Below are 9,436 nucleotides of genomic sequence, written 5' to 3'. Positions count from 1 at the left end.
CTTGGGTAACAGGGTCAATACTGCAATTTGTGTTCAAATGAACACACTTGAATGACAACTATGGGGGGGTGTTGATTAATGCTTGCCAAATGAATTATAAAATGCTTTTTCTACAATAAAATAAATAGCAATGCAGATTGACAGATTATGTCAATTTAGGACATTGTTGACATTTTAATTTGTGGGAACAACTGGTCAAGACAGGCCAAACTTTGCTATTTTTCATGTTAAATTTTATATTAGATAATGATTTGTCTAATATCTCTAACAACAAAAACATGGGATGGAACACCATAGTGTAACATATTCATTTAATGTGCCTGCATAGATATGCAAGAAATTAATTAATTGCCCAGTGTTATTATACCACGTGTTACATTTTCTCCAAAACAAGTATTGCATAACCATTAAATTAAAGCCTAGTAGGCGTAATAATTAGATGACTAATGGTTGGACATCAATCATAAGAGCTCATTGCTTTTATTGAGCATGTGCCCTCAGCATGCACTGACCCCACACTGGACCTCATACGTTCTCCAATTCATGCTGATAACCAATGCAAACATCAGCCTGAGGATAGGGAGGGACGCCAGGGTCAGATAACGGTTCTGTACTGTTTACATACACCGTATATAACCTGTAAATACGAGGGGAGGGTTCATCCTTACTGCCCTGCTAACCCAAACCATGTGTGTAAGGACAGACCCCCCCTCAAGCACGTCAATCAACAGGCCAGGGGAGCTGAGATCGTAATGGGACTGGCAGAGAATCCTTCAGCCGTACACACAGAAACACACCAGTTTGAGCGTGCACACAAACACATACACGCATTCAAACATTCAAACATTTATCTAGAAACAGACACTCTTCAAGCACAGAGAGCAGGCAAATACACAGAAACTGCGAGACAGACACACAAAGGGGTTCTTAGGGGGTCTAACAGATGTTTAGCACTGGGTTCTGGGGGTTTGTGTGGAGAGTGACAAACTTAGTGGTATGCTTTTCATGATACTGACACTGTTTATACCTGGTATTAACATTCATTTCTTAAATGCAAGTGTGAACATGGTGCAAAACATTTTGTGATTGGATTATTCAAACTGTATTCTGAGCTAGTCAGAAATGTATGCATTTTTATTGTAAACGCTAATGCAAACAACACCTGCAAACAACTGCCTACTCACCTGTCAATTAGTCTTTGCATGAAACCAAGGTGTTTAAACCATGTCATGCATGTGTAGCTTGGAATTAGCAAAAAAAAAAAAAAAGTATACTTGCACCATTTTCTCCAACTTGCATTAAACAACTTTTCTGACATTCAAATGTTCTTCATTAGAACAGATTTAGAGAAATTTAGCATTACATCATTTGCTCACCAGTGGATCCTCTGCAGTGAATGGGTGCCGTCAGAATGAGAGTCCAAACAGCTGATAAAGCATCACAACATACCACATAACTCCACTGAAATGAAAAGTTTAGTGTTAAGTTTAGGCTAAATTATGAGTCCTCTATCCATAATATTGTTTTCTTTGGTGAAAAATTTGCTCCATTCAGGTCAAGCACGTATGTAATGCTAAATTTTTCTGAATCAATAGCAATCAAAACAAACTCATCTACATCTTGGATGGCCTGAGGGTGAAATACATTTTCATTTTTGGTTGAACTTTTCCTGTAACAGCAACAACACTGAATATGATCACTTCAAATAGATTTAATACGTTTTTTTCTTTGATATATGAAGGTCACATTAAAGGGGTCATATGATGCTTTTTTAAAGATCATTATTTTGTGTATTTGGTGTAACAGAATATGTTGACATGCTTTAATGGGTTACACTTTACTTGAAGGGGTGTGCATAAGACTGACATGACACCTTCATAATCATGACATGACACCTACATAATCATGACATGACACATGTCATGAATATGAAGGGTTTTTTATGCATGTTTATGATGCGCAAAACTCCGCATTTGAACAGTCAATAGCAAATACTTAAACTAATAACAAAACAGCAGCTGATTCAGAAGCGCCAGACTGTCATAGCAAAGTCAGAATTACCTCCTCTCCTAGGTTCACGAAACGGTCGTCCATAAAATGCATTGCTATTCTGTTGTAAGTAATCTTAAAGATTCCTAAATGCATCTACTTTCGGAAGGCCAAATAAAGTGCTTTTGCTTTCACCTAGAAACACACAGCGTCTCCCTGACATGCTGCTTCAACACTAACTGCGGTTACTGAAACCACGCCTTCTTTCTTTGTGTGCACATTTGGGCCGCATTATGCTAATATTTCCACATAGTGAGGTAGATATGTGGGGGCGTGTTAGAACGAGCCGTTTTAGGGGGGCGTGGCAGAGTCTTAACTTTGATAAAGATTATCTCTTTGGTTTTGAGACTTTAGTCTTTGCAACTTCAGGGATCTTATCTGCACAATCAGCTTGTAACACTCCAAAGAGAAAGGAAAACTTGAAATCGCATCATATGACCCCTTTAAAGCTATCTTAGTATTTTTGTAACATCATTATGTTTATGCTGTCTTTCAAATTACTTAGGAATAGATTTGTTTTACCCTCATTCTATATCTTAAACTATGAAAATCCATCATTATTAGACACTGCAAATCTAAACAGTTTAAAATACACATACATATTTGAATGATGACTGTACCCCTGTACAGCAGCATCTTAATCACAACCAAAAAATAAAAAAAGCTTGAGCTGAAATATGAGCCAAAAATGTCTATAGTTGAAGAAATACTCATCTGAACAAGAGTAATTCTTCATATTTAACTACTTCTGATGGGAGTATGTGATGCTAATATGCCTTCAGAGATGTGTCAGTCTTCACGGTAATGGTTATATTACACTGTCATTCTTGCATAAATGTGTTGATATGCAGAGCATGAGTGGGACAGATGTGGCGTTCATCACAACATCCTCTCAAAGCCTCTGAGATCTGATTGGATCCGTGTTGTGTGAGTCATGTGAATCAGACGGGTTTGGCTGGTCCTGTAAAGAAGCTTTGTGTTTGGCTTACCAGGGCACACAGGAAGAAGAATGCTTCTGCTGAACTGCTATACACTCTTACATGTAAATCAAAAGGATGAGTGGATGTGTGTCAATATATTTATCACTCAGGGAGATAAATGTATCTTTACTCCCACACATTGCATGAGGCCAGAAACAGTTACAGATGTCGACCACCTGTGGTGGTTTATTAAAATTAAGATCTGAGAATTCATTCATACTGAAATGCCATGACATTATATTTTGAGTAGCACTTTGCAGTAAGGTTCCGTTTGTTGGATTTCATAAATTATTAAAGGGATTGCTCTTCCAAAAATTTTTATTCTGTCATTTTCTCACCCACATGTTGTTCTAAACCTGTATACATTTCTGTCTTCAGTGGAACATAAAAGAAGATACATAGTAGATTGTCATTATTTACTAATATTTCTGTCTGTTCATCACATAAAGCTATTGTAAAATATTCTATATTTATGGTAAAAGCTGACAGCCAGGATTTTACCATAAAGTACAATAACATTGTTCCAGGTATTATGTGATTGCATATTGGTGTCACCACAAAACACCTTAATAATCATTACTAATTAAAAACAAAAAACTTTTACTTTTCACTGTAAATTATATGTAAATTCATAGTTTTCATTTGCAACAATACATTTTGCAATATTTGACAGTAAAATAACATTAAATTATGTTTACAGTGTTTCATGGTAATTTACTCTTAACTAATTTACAGTGTTTTATTTATTTATTTATTTTTCTGTGAAAATGATAAACACTTTCACAGCACACAATTTGTTTGGACTTTTATGGCAAATGTATGGTGCTTTTTCATCATTTTTTGAGCTAAACAGCATCTGCCATCATTCACTGTAAGGAAAAGAGCACCTAGGGCAACAGGTTTGGGTTCATTTTGAGTGAATTGCCCCTTTAATTCATTTGAACATCAATGAGGAAATCTGAGAGAATAATTACTTGTCCATGCACTGTAGCATGTCTGCAATACTGTAATGTAAAATTTTATGTTGTGACCTGCCTTCTAAGTTTACACAGACCTCAAAATTTTAGCTTCTGCCTTGTGCCTCATTCCATAACAGCATGAGTTAAAATCCTGATTCGGTAGTAAAGAGGAGTCTGTCCCAATGGCACGATAACAGAGGTGGGCGGTACAGTTAAAAAGGATGAAATACTATAGGGCAAATCTTTCTGTAAGCTGCAATACGAGCGATGTTGTTTAAAACGCTTTGAGACTCAAATGACAATCCAGCCTATGAACCGGATGTCCGTCTCTTTTCTCAATAACTAGCATTCTAGCTTACCTAGTGGGTTGTGAATTTAAAACGTTATAGAGTGGATAAAAATACAATTTAGTCATCATTAAAAAGAAAAGAAAAAAATACTTCAAAGAGTTTGATCTCTAATACCTGTCTTTGAATTGGCAGACTGGATCCAGATTTCCAGCACTGGAGGTCTGTGGTGAACCACCCACTGCTGGCAGCGGTCTGACCCGGCTGAGGCAGCGGATGGGGTGGGTATTGAATCTAAGGCCCCTGTGGAGAGGACGGGAGTCCAGGTAAGCCACCCACACCTGCAGGATGTCCTGTCAGACAGTATGAAACCAACAGGTTGACATCAGTTGACCAGTCCTATGTTTTTCAGGTTATATAAACTCCATGTTGTATTATTAGTATCTGAGTTTTGTTTATTTAGAGTGGGAAATTCCAAGTTGTGATTTTGATAAGATTGGGCAAGGTCCTGTGTCTGATCCTGATTTATGTAATTATGGGTGGCACTGTCAGATTGTAAAAGCACAATAGATGACATACTAATTATTTTGCCATCTTCTAAAAATAGGCTGCGCTTTTTCATTTTCGGATATTTAGTACCATGAGATCCAGATAAGAAAAGGACTTTGCTTTAAGCACAACTGTGACCGAACAGAGATTTCTTAATTAACGTTGCATTTCTACTCTCTCTCTCTCTCTCTCTCTCTCTCTCTCTCTCTCTTTTATTTCAAGTTCTTCCGAGAGAGATTGTTTGCAGATTTCTCTAAATAAACTATGAACAAAACACAAAGAATCACTGGAACAGTCGAACGTATCTGTTATTTATTCATCTTTGCCCAAAATGATCAAACAAATTTTTGTTTTTGGTAAGAAGCAGAGATGGATTTGTTTTCATGTGCGTTAACAGCAGAAAGAATCCAGATTTACGGAGGAAGAGAGCGAGAGATAAAAGTAAAAGAGAAAAAGAACGAGTAAAGCTACACTAAATATTCTTACCAGATGCTGTTTTTGAGTGGTTTCTTTTGGAGTGGTGATGTTTGTTTCTCTTGATCTTGGTCCAAACTCCCATAGCCAAGCAAATCTTCCAGGACCAGGTAGATGTCTGTTCAGGAAATTAGCTAGAGAACATGTAGTTTACAAGCATCTTCTGTCCTGCGTTCACATAAATATTTGAATAAATATTGCATTATTGTGATCCTAATGGAATAGTGTGGATTTGATCTATAAAATGAATGCTGTTACACATTTAATCTTTTTGTGTAATCTTTTTAGTGTAATTTCACATACTGTAATAAAAAGGTGTACAGCCATTAACGTGATTTTTGACCATGACAGTTTTTTTTCCTCCTGTCATTCAAGATATAGCTGAGTTTGTTTCTTCTTCCGAACGGATTTGGAGACATATAGCATTATATCACTTGCTCACCAATGGATGTTATCGTTTTGAAGAAAAAAAAATTTTTTGGGCCCTATTTTAACGATCTAAGTGCATGGTCTAAAGCGCACGGCGCAGATGCACTCAGGGCGTGTCCGAATCCACTTTTGCTAGTTTAACGACGGGAAAATGGTCGGCGCGCCCGGGCACATGGTCTAAACGGGTTGTCCCTATTCTCTTAATGAGTAATGGGTGTTTTTTGGGCGTAACGTGCAATAAACCAATCAGAGTCTCATCTCCCATCCCCTTTAAAAGCCAGTTGCGCTCGCGCCATGGCGGGTTCGCTATTTACATGGCGGAATGTAATTTTTCATATTTAAAAATGTTTGTGTGCTGCCGCGCGTCCCTGTGTGTGTAATAAGCAAAGTGTACGCGCGTTGTGCACCCGCCTATAGGCGCATATTACTAACGCGCTCTTTAAATAACAAAGAAAAAATATTGCGCCAGACTTTAGACCAGGTTTGAGTTGATCAATGGCGCAGTCTATTTTCAGTTCCTCAAAATAGCAACGCGCCAACAATGCGCCTGAACACACCTCTTTTTTAGACCAGCACGCCCATGGGCGCACAAATGGGCGCAAATGCATTTGCTATTTAAACAACGCGGCGCAGGACGTGAAAATGAGAACTGCGTCGAGCTGAAACTAGCAAAAACACTTGCGCCGCGCCGCGCCTTGCACCGGGTGTATGATAGGGCCCTTTAACTTTAAACCATCACTTCTGGTCAAAATACAAGTCTATAGTCCACAATAATGCTTTCTCCAGTGAAAAAGTCCATCCCCTGTTGTCCTCTCACATTAAAATCCACCGACATATTTGTTTAGATGTGTAGAAGGTGCCTGATCTGTGCATATTTCTCTCCTGATTCAGACAAGACAACTTCACTGGAGAAAACAATATTAAAGATACAGGACTCGTATATCAGCCGAAAGCAACAGCTAAAAACGTCTTGATGGATTTGTTACCTACAAACATGCAGCTTTTCACTTCACAAAACATTAATTGATGGATTGGAGTCATGTGAATTGTTTGTGGATTATTGTGGCAATTTGCATTATTATTTGTATAAAATAACATTATTTTGTGTATTTCGTGTGTCATATGTGCAAGCCGTTCCGGCGTATGACGTAGGATGTACGCGTCGTGCCTGTGATTAGTGACGAACAAAACGCCGGTCACGAATTAGAAGCACAAAACGAGGATTTGTAAAGAAAAGTGTAGGAGGATTTCGATATAAGCCAAGAAGAGACTGGTTTTCCTTTGCTAAAGTAAGGAAACTTTGCTTCCTTTGCCCCTGTAAACAAACTTGCGAGATTAGCATATCTCAGAGGCGCCCACGTGACGCATACGTCCTACGTCATCCGCCGGAACGGCTTATACATATGACAGTCAGCAGAAGTGAGATAAAAATGTTTATAACATTTTACATATGGATATTTTTCTTACAAAAACAAATCAATTCACTACAGGAGGCCTTTATTCACCCACGGAGCTGTGTGAGGCACGTTTTATTATGGATGCGCGCACTTTATTTGACTACTTTTGGACTGTTGAACAAAAACACCCGCCTACTCCCATTCTAACGCTTGGAAGAGCAAGGATAATTTTTTATATAACTCTGATTGGATTCGTCTGAAAGAAGAAAGTCGTATACACCTAGGATGCTTTGAGGGTGAGTAAAACATGGACTAATTTTCATTTTTGGGTGAACTAACCCTTATAGTAACAGAAATTCATAAAATCATCACATTTTATTAATTTTTATCATATTAAAATCATTGTAATAACATTGTTAGGTCATATGAGATATTTAAACATTTAGTTACATATAATCCATAACATTTTTTTCTTTGTTTTGACCTTAATTTATTTTCTTTGTTTGATTAATTTATACATTTATTTATTTTCATCTGTCAGGTAATATGGATATTTACTGTGATCCATTCCATAATAAATTTATAAAAAAATCAATCATAAAATCATCACGTCTCTAGTGATTTATGTAATAACAATAACAGGGATCATATGAGATATTTAACGTTCTTTTGTTATAGCCACAGGAAAAATCCCACTCTTTCATCCTTCTCTGTCTTACTCTTTGACCTGTTGGTGGCATTCTCATGCGGTGTTACATAACTGCTGATACCTCTGAACGACTCTCTCATGTTGACACTTGTGGACATGTTGCCCAGCATGGCAGATCATAAACCAGTCTTAGGTGTGTTTGTCTCTGTGTGTGAGTGCAGTACTCACTCTGTCACATCATGTGCCAAAGGCAGCAGAGTCCAGATTCTCCTGCAGGGCACAGAGAGGGCATACTGAGGGTCAGAACCACCTCCACACCCCCTGCTCTCTGCTTCACAGCCGTCAGAGCCTTACATTCTCACTCCCTCCTCTGTTCACCAGAAAGGCTTGCACACACATTAAACATCACACACTGAGGTGCCTCTTCAAAGAACTATAACCCCACTGCTTTCAATAGAGTATCAGAACAGATTCAGTATTCCCTTATTTATTCCCTCTTGTTCCCATTTTATACTTGTGAGATCAAAAAGCTAATGGGCAACAATTTCAAGGATGGTTACATGCTTTTTGTTGAATGCGTTGTTGTTCAAGAAAATGTTACAATGACATCCCTAGCTCAGAATATATATAAGGAATATTTAGGGCAAGGTGCTTTGTTTTGGTTGTGTGTGTGTGTGTGTGTGTGTGTGTGTGTGTGTGTTTTGCATTTATTTTTTTTTATATTTAGGGCAAGGTGTTTTTGTTTTGTTTTGAATATTTAGGGCAAGGTGTTTTGTTTTGTTTTGTTTGTTTGTTTCTGTGCTTTGTTTTGGTTTGTTTTTTGTGTTTTATTTTTGTTTTGGCTTTGTTTGTTTTTTGTATTTCTTTGTGTGTGTGTTTTGTTTCTTTGTATTCTTTGTATTTGTGAAAAAAGTCAAACAAATTAAATAGGAGTGACATAAGAATAGATGATTTAAGACAATGATCTGTGGAAGGTGAAACTTGATCAAATTTAGTCATTTGATTTGGATATTTTTGTCACATTGCTTTAGACAAATGTATTTATTTATTTATTTATTTAAACTAAAATGGCCAATGATAATGCATCTTAAGTCATGTGTCAGTTTTAATTGTCATGATTGAAGGCTTTATGATTAGAAAGAAAGAAAGAAAGAAAGAAAACACATCAGGCTAGAGGTATCAGGCTAAAGGAATTAACCCAAGTAGAAGATAGGTTTCTCCAAAACAAGAAAATTTCATCATGTCCTCAGACAAATATATTTACTTAAAAATAGTGTTTTCCTGTGTTGAAACATCCCACAAAAGTAAATTTAATCTCCAAAAGGAATTGGTTTCCAAGGGTGTGTGTGTGTGTGTGTGTGTGTGTGTGTGTGTGTGTGTGGTGCCATACTGACTGTGGCACTTTCCAGAAGAGCTATCAGGAAACATTCCCAGCATCACTAACACACACTCTGACATGCGCTTGCACACTTCGGGTCATCTTTAAATAGCGTGTGATAGGCTCTGATGCCAGTTTGTTTTGGGAGCAGGGTGGGGGCTCTGCACGTCTGGAAAATAAATTCCCTGATTTCTCCCTGTCCGGATCTGCCTAAGCAACAGTCGGAACATGCCAGGGACCGGATGGGCCGGGAGTAGGCAGGAAATCTCAGGGAGCAAGGGGGTC

This window comes from Sinocyclocheilus anshuiensis, unplaced genomic scaffold (genome assembly GCF_001515605.1).
Source record: "Sinocyclocheilus anshuiensis isolate Anshui unplaced genomic scaffold, SAMN03320099.WGS_v1.1 scaffold1355, whole genome shotgun sequence".
NCBI classification, from domain to species: domain Eukaryota; kingdom Metazoa; phylum Chordata; class Actinopteri; order Cypriniformes; family Cyprinidae; genus Sinocyclocheilus; species Sinocyclocheilus anshuiensis.
This window is presented reverse-complemented; position numbering follows the sequence as displayed.